The sequence below is a fragment of the Lepus europaeus genome, chromosome 8, assembly GCF_033115175.1.
Source record: "Lepus europaeus isolate LE1 chromosome 8, mLepTim1.pri, whole genome shotgun sequence".
Taxonomy (NCBI): domain Eukaryota; kingdom Metazoa; phylum Chordata; class Mammalia; order Lagomorpha; family Leporidae; genus Lepus; species Lepus europaeus.
Window position 1 is genome coordinate 2,908,576 of NC_084834.1, and position 12,586 is coordinate 2,921,161.

Here is a 12,586-nt window from a genome sequence, read left to right on the forward strand (position 1 = left end):
TGCTTTAAAATAATTTCAGTATTAAAGTATGAAAACAACTGTTTATATCACACATTTTTAGATTGCTTCTAAAAATAAAAAAAAACCAACATTTATTTGAAAGAGTTACAGAGAAAGAAGGAGAGAGAGAGGGAGAGAGATTCTACCATCTGTTGGCTCACTCCCCTAGTGGCCACAATTGCCAAGGCTTAGTAAGGCAATAGCCAGGAGCCAGGAACGTCATCCGGGTTTCCTATGTGGGTGGCAGGGGCACAAAGGTTGGGCCCTCTTCTGTTATTTTCCCCAGGCCTGTAGCAGGGAGCTGGATTGGAATTAGAACAGCCAGGACACCAACCAGCAACCATGTGGCTGCCAGCATCGTGGATGGCAGCTTTACCTGCTTCACCACAATGCCAGCTCCACTTCAAAAAATCACTTGCTAAATTGCACAGCAATTATAGTATTTATCCATTCTTGAATACATAAAATTGAGCAAATAGTAGATGATTGAGTTAGCATTGATGTAGGAGCCCTGATTTGGGAATTTCCTACGTTTTTAAGGGTTTACTACTCAATATTTATTGATCCTATCTGACACAGTATTTTAATTATTATGTGGAATATTAGGTGGCATAAAATCATGAAGTACTGTACTGAGATATTGAAAGTATTTGAAGGATAAAATTACTTCCCTAATTAAATAGGTATGTTAAAGCTCTGAGATATTCAAGCATCAAAGATAGTTATAAATGTTAACACCAGCACAAGCATAAATCTATACAACAGTATGCTTGTATACAAACTAAAATTTTTCCTCCTTTCTAGTTGTGTCTTTTTAAAATTATGATGCTATGCTTTCAAAAGTGTCTTTGTTTAATTAGATATGACACAGCTTATACAAAATACAGGGTTATTCTAATCAAGTTGGTGCTGAACTTTAATGCAAATTATTGATGTAATAAACAAATAAATATACACTTATCCCCTCCAATCCCCCCAAATCTCAAGAGCTACTTGTCTAAAATAACAAATAAAATGATAAGTGTGGAAGAAATTTTTAACAGGAAGGGATTTAAAAAATGAGTCTTGGGTCAGCAGACAGATAAGATAGCATTCTGTAGGTCCTCTTGAGTTAGGACTCAATGTTATGGAAATAAAATATGTTGAGATTTAGGTATAACTGGATATATCATCTGAGAGGCAGAGACCAGAGCACTTGGGCTATCACCTGATGGCTTCCTGGACACGTGATAGCTTGAAGCTGGAGTTGGAGGCACAGGAACTTGAACCCAGACACTCTGATATAGGACATGGGCGTCTTAACCTCTAGACCAAAGAACTGATGTATATCATTTATATATCTTTAAAAATTGCTTTTTACTAATTTGAGAAAAAATATAGTTAGAAAAGGCAGAAGCTCTGAGGATAGTAATGAAGTTGCATTAGTGTTAGTGACATGCTGAGACAAAATATATATTTTTGAAAGTTGAAAGTAGGTTCAGGTGCTGTTAGTAATTTACACTTGTGTCCCAAATTCTCATGTCAACTGCCACTGTTCCACCAGCATCTCTCTCTCAGCTCACACCTATGACCTTATTAAGGTTTCTTTCTGAGTCGGAAAAATATCAGGCCAGGTTCAAGGTTTGGTCAGATCAGTATGTTATTGCAAACCACAAACGGGCTGTCCCGATGAAAAATCCACACAAATAGTATGTAGATTTTCAAGTTGTAAATCTGGTCATCAATTTTGTGTGGCAGAAGAAGTGATTAGAGGTAATGTTGTACACAGACTCCTGGGCTGATGTGGATGTTGATGTGGGCTGGTCCTTACAGGAGCAAGACTGGAACATTCTTGGCAAGAAAGTCTAGGACAAACTCTTGTGCTACTATGGGAACCAGCACAAGTGTGAGAATGTTTATGTCTCATAGCCTGAAAGCATCTTTTTCAGAAGAGATACTGACCAACTATATATGGTGTACATAAATGGAAAAGTAGATACAAGGTAGATCAATACTAGATACATAATTAGAGAGAAGGACTCATTCGTGGATGTTAGCTAGTATCCATCCCCCCTTCATCAGCACTGGGCTTGCATAATATTCCCCTGAACAGAGTTGTAATCGTGTCATGTATGAGGAGTCCACATGCCCTCAACAGCGTGGAGCTTCCTTCTGCCAATACTGGACTGGTTACTGCCAGTGCTAGAATCACCAGCAGAGACAATCTTAAGAATACCACGGGCTGGCGCGGTGGTGCAGTGGGTTAAAGCCACGGCTTGAAGTGCCAGCAAAACATATGGGTGCCGGTTCTAGTTCCAGCTGCTCCTCTTCTGATCCAGCTCTCTGCTGTGGCCTAGGAGAGCAGAAGAAGATGGCCCAAGTCCTTGGGCCCCTACACCCACATGGGAGACCTGGAAGAAGCTCCTGGCTCCTGCCTTCGGATCAGCACAGCTCTGACTGTTGTGGCCATCTGGGGAGTGAACCAGTGGATGGAAGACCTCTCTCTGTCTCTACCTCTCTCTACCTCTTTCAAATAAATAAATAAATCTTAAAAAAAAAACCCAACTCTTAATAAAGAAGAACCCCCATAATGTTATTATCATTAAGAAAATAAACTTTTACTCAATGACAAGTACAATAATCAGATTTGCCCCCTCTCACCATGAAAGATAAAAGAATTTCTGCCATAGAATCTTGTCAATTTCAAAGATGACATGATAACTCTCAGCTATCACCTGTGACATTTAACTATTAACATTACTGTTGTAACTATTCCGGAAGTTTTGGCCCCCATTCCAGTATTGAGTTAGTAACATAACTTAATGAGTATATCCAAATTGTGGAAGAAGTGGACTAGAGTACAAAATACTGTTGGTTCCTCCATTTGTGTTATCATTTTCAAGCCAACACAAGTGTTTCCTACCGCTAGCATCTGCCTGCTCTCACTGGAAAGATGTCTGTGGCTGTTGGAGCAGGTTGGTCTCTGCTGTTGACTTTAGCACTGGCAGTAGCTAGGACAGCATTGACAAAAATAGCTCATGATGTTGGGCTCATATGGGAGGCTTCAAGTGCCGAAGAGTTGCTGATATTAGTAGTCTCCCAATCAATAGCAAGTAGGAGCTCATGGATCAATATCCACAGCTGAAGACTGCTCATGAAACACGTACTTCATCATCTTTCTTACCAATAACCACTTTGTGCTGTCTCTTCCAATATTTTCATGTAAATCCTTGGTTCTAATCTGGTTTTGAGAACTTTATTGAAAACACCCAATTAGATTTACTCTCCTTCTTGTTCCTATAGATAACTGGAACAAATGTGATGTCTCCATCACTAGAATCCTCTTCTACGCAGCTGAGATCCTCCTGAGGAATAATGATAGTCCGGTGGATTGCCTGCCTTGGGAATACCTCCTTCCACATGAGGCATTCCGTAATCGGCTCTGTTTTACAGAATACTATGCTGTGAGTTGTGCATGTGTCTATGTTTATTTTTCCACAACTGTCACTATATAAAACTTGTGATGATAGTATTTACTCCGCTTTTAATTCAATCCTGTCCTAATTTTCTAAGCTAAAGCCTGAACTGTACAATTTGTATAAATAGACATTTACATAAAATAATAGGGAAATAGATTCTGGATCTGCTGGATGATATAGCTCAAATGGTAGAGCAAGCTCTATAGCTTGTTTCAGTTGAGAATTCTTCACCCGGACCATTAAAAATGTGTAGCTTTAAAGATTGCTTTTGTTGGGGGCCAGTGTTGTGGTGTAGTGGGTAAAGCCACCGCCTACATTGCCAGCATCCCATATGGATTCTGGCTCTTCCACTTCCAATACCGCTCTCTGCTATTGCCTGGGAAAGCAGTAGAAGATGACCCAAGTGCTTGGGTCCCCGCACTCATGTGGGAGACCCGGAAGAAGTTCCTGGCTCCTGGCTTCAGATCAGCACATTTCTAGCTGTTGCATCCAACTGGGGAGTGAACCAGTGGATGAAAAACCTCTCTATCTCACTCTGCCTCTCTTTCTCTCTCTGTGTAAATCTGACTTTCAAATAAATAAATAAATCTTTAAAAAATTAAGATTGTTTTTGCAATATATTGAAGACATTTGCCAACATGTGATATTTATTTCCTGGAGAATTCTAAAGGTTCAAACATGTTGTATCTCTTTAATAGCGCTCTTTAATAAAAGCTCCTGTCTCTTGGCTTCTGATTGGCTCAGCTCTGGCTATTGCGGCCATTTGGGCAGTGAACCAGCTGATAGAAGACATCTCTCTCTCTCTCTTTCTGCCTCTACCTCTCTGTAGCTCTACCTTTCAAATAAATAAATAAAATAAATCTTAAAATGGCACTGCCTCACATAATGTAAATCATTACATGTTAATAAAATATACATAGAAGCTCTCATTTATAAATGAAGGTGATATAAAGGCCTTCCAAAGTAAACAAAAATTGAAAAGTTTCCACCACCTGGCCATTATTGCAAATAAGATGGACTACCCACAGAAGCAGGAAGATGACCAGCATCATGAAAACATGTGGAGATAAGAAACTTCCTAGTAGTACAGTACAAAGGAGATATGAGAAAATAAGAATGTTTATAGAAAAATGTCAAGAACAAGTTATTTTATATCATTAATAAACTTGAGTATAAATGGACTATGCTTTCTAATTAAAAGATACAGACTGGCTGCATGGTTTTAAAAGCAAAACACATAGTCAAAGCTTATTTGACCTAGTTCCTCATGCCTATATTCACTAAATTAACTGATTATATATCTTCTACATATGCTTTTGACCAATTTACTTCACCAAGTATAAATATTTTTAGCAAAAAAAGTCTATCATGTATCATGTATTCAAACATATCAAGTATTTATTTGTTTATTATTTGTTTATTGAGAGTTCTGGTGATGAAAGAAAATCAAGCTATTTCGGAAAGAATGGGTTCAGAATTTTAAAAGTTATTAAATGTGATTTTGGATATCAAAATACATTTCTAATGTTTTATATTATTTTCCATGATTAGAAATTCAGTGTTTTATCACAATTGTTTTGGGATTACATATAAGTGGAATAAAAGAAATGAATTTAAAGGGTATGGTTAATGGAACTGAGATAATTTGAAAGGGCAGATGTTTTATCAACTGATGTAGAAAATTTTCTCTATTAAAATTAATTCAATAGACCCTATTTGGCTATTTCCTCAGTTGCAGTGGTCACTTTGGAAGCTGGGCTGAGTGAAGGGCTTTTCAGCTTAGAGCCAATAAGATCTGTGGCTCTGACCTGGGCATCCTTCGACTCCAGGGCAGGTCCATTTCCAGTGATCCAACTCTTGGCAGAGCTGCCAGGGCTCTTCACAAGCTGATTTCTGCTGAAGCCCAGGCTTACCACATTGAAAGCCACTGCAGTGGACTGACCCGTTGGGTCTCCTTGAGGGCAGATCACTGTACAGAACAGACATTAATAGGCCTGCCACCCATTGCTTCTGATGCCTAGCTTTCTTTTCCTCCTGGTTTGTGTTAAAGCAGACCAGAGGATGCAAGTCAAGGGAGCGCCCAAGTCCCATCTCTAATCTTCGGTGGCCTGAACTACAAGTCTATAGTCACAGGCATGTTCTGTAGTAGTTTTTCTAAGGTAGACAGTGCCCATGAGGAAAATTATATTCTCACTTTAAAACTTTCTTTCCCTTTGTTCTGAAAGGGAGGTTTTTTCTACTTACTGTATACTTCGCTGATGGCGAAGTGAATCTAGCTATGAAATTATAATTTAAGTTCTTATTTTGGCTATGCTATTACAGAAAAATGTTAGTCATCTCTTTTATAAGATCTAAATTCAAATTTTGCATATTGGAGATTCCTTCATAATAGAATTAGTTTCCTACCTCGAAGAGAATAGAGAAATGAGAGAACAAGTTGGGCTTAGAATAGAGAAATGAGGGAGCAAGTCCTAGATCACTTGCTGACAATAGCAATATTACATGAATACATAGCAAATAGTTTCAACCATTAGATAACAACTTAAGAAAACATTTACCAGAAGGTCCAATGCCTTCTATAAATTTTAAGAATCATGTATTTGGAAACATCTCTTAAATATCTAACATGGTATAGCTTGTTTAACCAGCAAATTTCAGCACAAGCATATAAAATTTTTCTAGTTTTTTCTGCCAACACATTTAAAACATATGATACAGAGATTCAGGTCACATGAATTAAAATGTATCTTTGATTAATTTTAGCAGCTTAAATTTATGGGCAATCTTTTATCTATAAGCCAATTAAAATAAAACTCTTAAATTTTCCCATGTAGACATACAATATGTATACACGTATAACATAACATAATAGACCAATATAGCAGTTTTAATAGCCTTTTTTTTTCCAAAAAAATCTAATTCCTGTTGGTAAATTACTTTTGAATTACTTTTGTTTTTAGTAACCTCAGTTAACCATACTTTCTCTCAGTTGGTACTGTTAATACATTATTGGCTTCATCTGTTTACAGAGCCATCACAAAGTACTCAATACAATAGATGTGGCTGGAAAAGTCCATTGGAACCTATAGGAGGACAGCTAAACACAGAACCAACAATGCTTTAGTTTTATGAGCAGCAAATCTGATATACAAAACGGTGGATGACAAAAGACTAAACTGCCACGTTTAAAATTATAAACTTATTAACCAACAAGGGGCACGTGGTTACTTCACACAGCACTTTTGAAAGCATCTGTAGGATTTTACAAAGCATTTAACCCTTTTAGGCCTCTGGGGCTTTCTGAAGGTAACCATCATGTCTAGTAACACATTATTAGACTTTTTAACTTTTAGACCTCTGTAGCAGTAGTATTTTATACTATAGACCTAAAATTTAGCACCACTTCACATCTTGACAGTACTTCTAATATAGTCCAAATAGCCTGATTAGTTGGTGTCTCTACAAGATGAGACATATATCCTTCGATTTTTTTAGTTGGGCCCGAACTGGAAAAACCGAAGTCCAAAATTTACTGGAAATTTCAGAGTCCAAATTCTTTGAAACTTCAATTTTTTTGAATGCCTGTCAAGAATGCCAAGAAGGCTCAAAATCCAAAATATCTGGTTGAAATAAGGTTCTCTAACATCATGACATAATATAGACCAAATTTGATCATTGTGACAAGGTAATTATTTAAATGTTTGAAAATAAGTACATATTTAACCCATAGCTCTTAATAAAAATCCAGCTGTTTTTAAACAATTAGAATTTAACAGACATTGAGAGAACATAACAGATGCCAAATAGGGTCAGTAACAGTGCGGGCAGAACTATATATTACCTGTTAGAGATGCCACCTGCCTTTACCTGGCCAGCTCTCCTCCCAGGCCAGCTAGGTAATGGAAGTCAACAGAGTGCCTTCCCCAAGGAGGTTCACACCTCTCTTAGAATGTAGGCTATATGAAGAGATAGGTGAGTCTGGGCCTCATAATTTACAAGGCATTAAACCCACCTGGTTATTATCAAGCCCCTTCTGTCAGGTTCTATTTGCCTCTCAATCAGAAAACTTAGTTGTAGCTTAGTCAACACCTTTCTTAGCTCCTCTAATAACAACTCTGTCCTTTGTTCTAGACCCTGTCTAGCCCACTTGGGTCTCATTCCTTTGTAATCATAACCTCTACTTTACCACCAATGGCTCTACTCCCAACCTGTGTGGACTGATGGTCCTCTTCCCCACTTAATGTTGTATGATTGTTCAGAATTTCTCTACAGACAAACCCCTCTACCTACAAAAGATGAGTGACTTTTCTCCCTGTCTTGGCTGGAATCAGCTTTAAGCCACATCCATCAAACTGTCCACAAGGGTCCAGAGACACCCCCCGCCCCCATTTCCTCTCTATGAAATCCTCTCATTACCTGGTTAATGCTACTCTTAGGATCATTGGTTACTATTCTCACCCTGTCTTTTATACTACGGTGTCTAAGTGTTTACAGCAGGTTATAATGGAACAAACTAAGGCCTTCAGCAACCAGGCAGTCAACCAAATGGTGCTACAAGGATATACTCGGCTTCCCACCCAGGAGACAGTGGCCTGGGACATCGCCCCACGCCAGTGAAGAGTACGTCGTCACCCCATGTCAGCAGGAAGTAGCTCTAAAGATAGATCATCGTCCCTCTACCCCTCCTGGTCTTTTGGGACTAATGTAACCCCATGCCAACCCTGCTTTATAAAAAACAAAAGGAGGGAATGTTAGGAAACTGGCGCACAGTTTTAGCCAGGTGGCCACATGGCCCAGTTACCTGAGCCAGGCTCCACAACCCATCCTAATGGGATTCGCTGCTCCTGCTTCCCTGCCCACCCTCAGGCAAAGTTTTAAAAGGGCCTGTTCCTGAACACGTGCTCTCTCTCTCGGTTCTTCTCTCTTGGCTCTTGATCCTTCTCTCCTGCGCTCTCTTGGCCTCTCTTGGCTTCTCTCCTTCTCTCATCTCTCTTCTCTCTCCTCAGTCTCTCTCTCTTACAGTCTCCTTCTCTTTTTCCTTCGCCGCCCCTTCACTCTGGTCTGTAGGCTGTTCCCCAGTAAACCCTTTCCCTTAAAAAAAATTAATTAAATAACTTATAGGGAAATATCCAGGAGTGTCACTATGATTTTGACATATGTGTGATTTTATGCATAGGGAAAGCTTGTCCGGTACTCCAGCATGCACACAGGTTCATACTGCTTGTTTCAGCTACAGTTGGTTACCTTGCCCAAGTATCTGCCAATGATGGGCATTTGGAGATGATGTTTACACCAAGTTATATAGCACAGATGCACGAGCCCCTGGGTTTTACCCTAAGAGCATCCATGACAGGATTCTGACGTTTGTAAGCCTCAGTGCTCACATCGTGAAATTAGATCCGTGTGTGCAAATGTCCAAAAACAATCTGTGTTCTGAAATTCTGCTCATTGGCATTACCATTCTGTTGTTGGCAGGACAGATGCTTCAGTTCATATGTTGTGGCATACCTCCTATTGGGAATAGAGTGATAGAAGAATCTGACGATTCGCATTCAGAGATAGTATCTATGACTTAGGGGCTCAGGGGTTATCACATCTGGGTCTCTATGGCTTGGTGGTCAAGTGCAGCACTCAGCACTTCTCAGTCTCTAAATTTCAGCCTTACTAAATCCATTTATTTAAACATAAGCACAGATATCAAATCTGATTGGACCTGTCTCATTCATTTAGTGAGGAGAGATTTGTTTTTATAATTAGGCTTGGTTTTAATTTTTGCCTCTGCTATTTTATTGAACCTTGAAACAGACTGGAAAACTCTTATCATGGTATCCTGATGTTATACACTTCTGAGTGTTATCTACTTTGGAGAACATTACTTCTGAAGATTATTTCTGAGGTGTTTATCTAAAGTAAGAAGACTACATCAGTGTTTAAGAGGTTCATAGTTAGAAGCAACAGTGCCACCTGTAATCTTTTTCAGTAAACACAGATATTTTATGAGATAATCCTGTAATATTATCCACAAACATGTTAGCTAGCAATCTAATTGACAGAAATGAATGAATGTATTACTAATGCTTTTAAAAATGATAGTAATACAAAGACTCATTAATCATATTAAATAATGTTTATTAATCATCAAACTGTCTAGAGACTGAATATATGAAATAACCAAAAATTTGTTATATGTACTCTATGTATTAGAGTATAACATTTCTTAAATCATAATCCATTGTGTCAGTATTCTAGTCAGTACACTACACTGTAAGAAGAAGAGTAGAAGGCCCAATTATCTTAGCATAGTGTGATAATGTGTTATAAAAATTCCCTTCCTGAACTCTTTTCAGCTATTACATGATAATGATATTTAATATCTTTATGTCACAAATATGCCCTTTTCTACTCTGTGAGAAGTGACTCAAGTCTAATTTAAACTTTTTCAAGCCGCCGATCTTGTTGAGCTCCATTTTTGCTGAGCACTATTAATTCAATTATTAATATCCTACTTCTGTTGACTGATTGCACCTTGCAGTTTTTAGAGAAGCGATGGGACTGAAACTGATATTCATTCTCTCCTTTTGTAAGTGCAGAGTGCAATGGTCATGACATAGTTAGGTCCATTTTCCTACTTCCAGTAATTGAGGGTTCCTCATCTAACAGCAAGGATACCTAGATCCATTCTGAATATTGTCTGGACATAGAATAAATCACTGAATTTTGTATTTCTGGGTTATGCAATATTTGCAATTTTCATCTCATTAAATGTCACTTAGATATTTCTTGGATAAATGTGGTATTTTATCTGGTATATATATATATTTAATTTGATTTTAGAATATTCTTGATATCTTTTACATTAGATGGATAGACTTTGTTAACTAAATTTCCTGTTTTGAAAAGTTAGTTTTTATTACAAAGAGTCATTTAGTCTTTTTATGTTCTATTGTTAAGATTAATTCCTACGGAAACCCAAGAGACCCAGAGTGGCTAATCATCATAAACAAGAAAAACAGAGCTGACGGCATCATAATATCAAATAGCAATACATATTGCATGAATAACTGCAAACAAAATAGCCTGGTATTGGCACAAAAACAGACATGTGGACCAATGGAACCGAATAGAAACCCCAGGAATTAATCCACATATCCACAGCCAACTAACCTTCGATGAGCAAGCTAAAACCATTTCCTGGGGTAAAGATTGTCTCTTCAATAAATGGTGTGGCATAAATTGTATGTCCATATGTGGAAGTATGAACAAGATTCCTACATTATATCTTACTCAAATGGATCAAGGTTCTAAATCTATGACCTGATGCAATCAAGTTACTAGAGGGAAGCATAGGGGAAACACTGCAAGATGTTGGCCTAGGTAAAGACTTCTTGGAGAAATCCACAGGACAGGCAATGAACGCAGAAATAGACAGAGGAATTACTTCAAGCTAGGAAGCTTCTCACAGCAAAGGAAACATCAAAGAAAATAAAGAGGTAACCAAGGGAGTGAGAGAAAACATTTGCAGAGTATACATATGATAAAGGATTGATCTCCAGAGTAAGTAAGGAATTCAAGAAACTGAATAATAACAAAACAAGCATTTCAGTTAGAAATATGCAAAAGGACATTAGCATACATACTTCAGAGGCTGAAATGCAAATGGCCAATAGATACATGAAATCAAACCCAGGATCACTAGCCAATAGGGAAATGCAAATGAAAACCACCATGAGGTTTTGACTCATCCCAATAGCTGTCATCTAAAAATCAAAAACTAACAAATGATGGTGAAGGTGTGAAAAAATCATACCTTAGTAAAATGTTGGTGGGAACGTAAACTAATACAAATATTATGGATATTAATCTGGAGATTCTTCAGAAATCTACAAATATATCTATATGTCCCAGCCATCCCACTCCTGGGAATTTATCCAAAGGAAACGAAATCTGCACAAAAAAGACTTATTTAAATCCATATTTATAGCAGCTTACTGAACAATAGATAATATATGGAATTGACTCAGATGTCCACCAACTGATGACTGGATAGAGAAAATGTGGTATATACACAGTGGAGTACTTTTCAGCCATAAAAAAGAATTAAATCCTGTCTTTAAAAAATCATTCAACTAGAGAACACTGTGCTTAGTGAAAGCAGCCAGTCCCTTAAAGACAAATATCATATGTTTTCTTTGAGTTTGGTAACTAGTATACAGAGTACAACAAATTGCAATGAGTGAAAATATGAATGAAATTCAAATCATGGGATGCGATTATTGTTTAAAGCACTTGTCTATACACTTAAGAAATAGTGTTCTTTCTAGTTACTGTTTGTTGAATTATTTATTTAGTGGAGGATTACACTTGTAATTTTCAAGTAAATTGAAATTATGCCATCGTAAAAATTCAAAGAGAAATAAGAAAGGAAGGAGAAGGGATTGTGGGAAGTATCATTACGTTATTGCAAGAGGAAACCATTATGCTTAGAGAAATAAGCCAGTCTCAAAAAGACAAATACTGAGATCATGCTGCGGCGCAGTGGATAAACGCCCTGGCCTGAAGCGCTGGCATCCCATGTGGGTGCCAGTTCGAAACCTGGCTGCTCCACTTCAGATCCAGCTCTCTGCTATGGCCTGGGAAAGCAGTAGAAGATGGCCCAAGTCCTTGGGCCCCTGCACCAGTGGGGGACCTGGAAGAAGCTCTTGGCTTCAGATCTGCACAACTCTGGCCATTGTGGCCAATTGTGGAGTGAACCATCAGATAGAAGACCTCTCTCTCTGTGTCTCCCTCTGTCTCAGTCTCTGTCTCTCTCTCTCTGCCTCTCCTCTCTCTGTGTAACTCTGACTTTCAAATAAATAAATAAATAAATAAATCTTTAAAAAAAGACAAATACCATATGTTCTCCCTGATCTGTGGTAACTAATAGAGTATAAAAATGTAATGTATATGAGCAAAGTTGACATTTTGAGATTTATTATTTATAGCCCTTGTCTCTACTGTTGAGAAACAGCATCTTTTTCTTCTTACTTTGCTGAATTCTTTACTTAGTGGAAGATTAAGGTTATGATTATAAAATAAACTGGAAGTGTGTCATAATAAAAATTAAAGTAAGGAGGACAGAGGTAGGAACA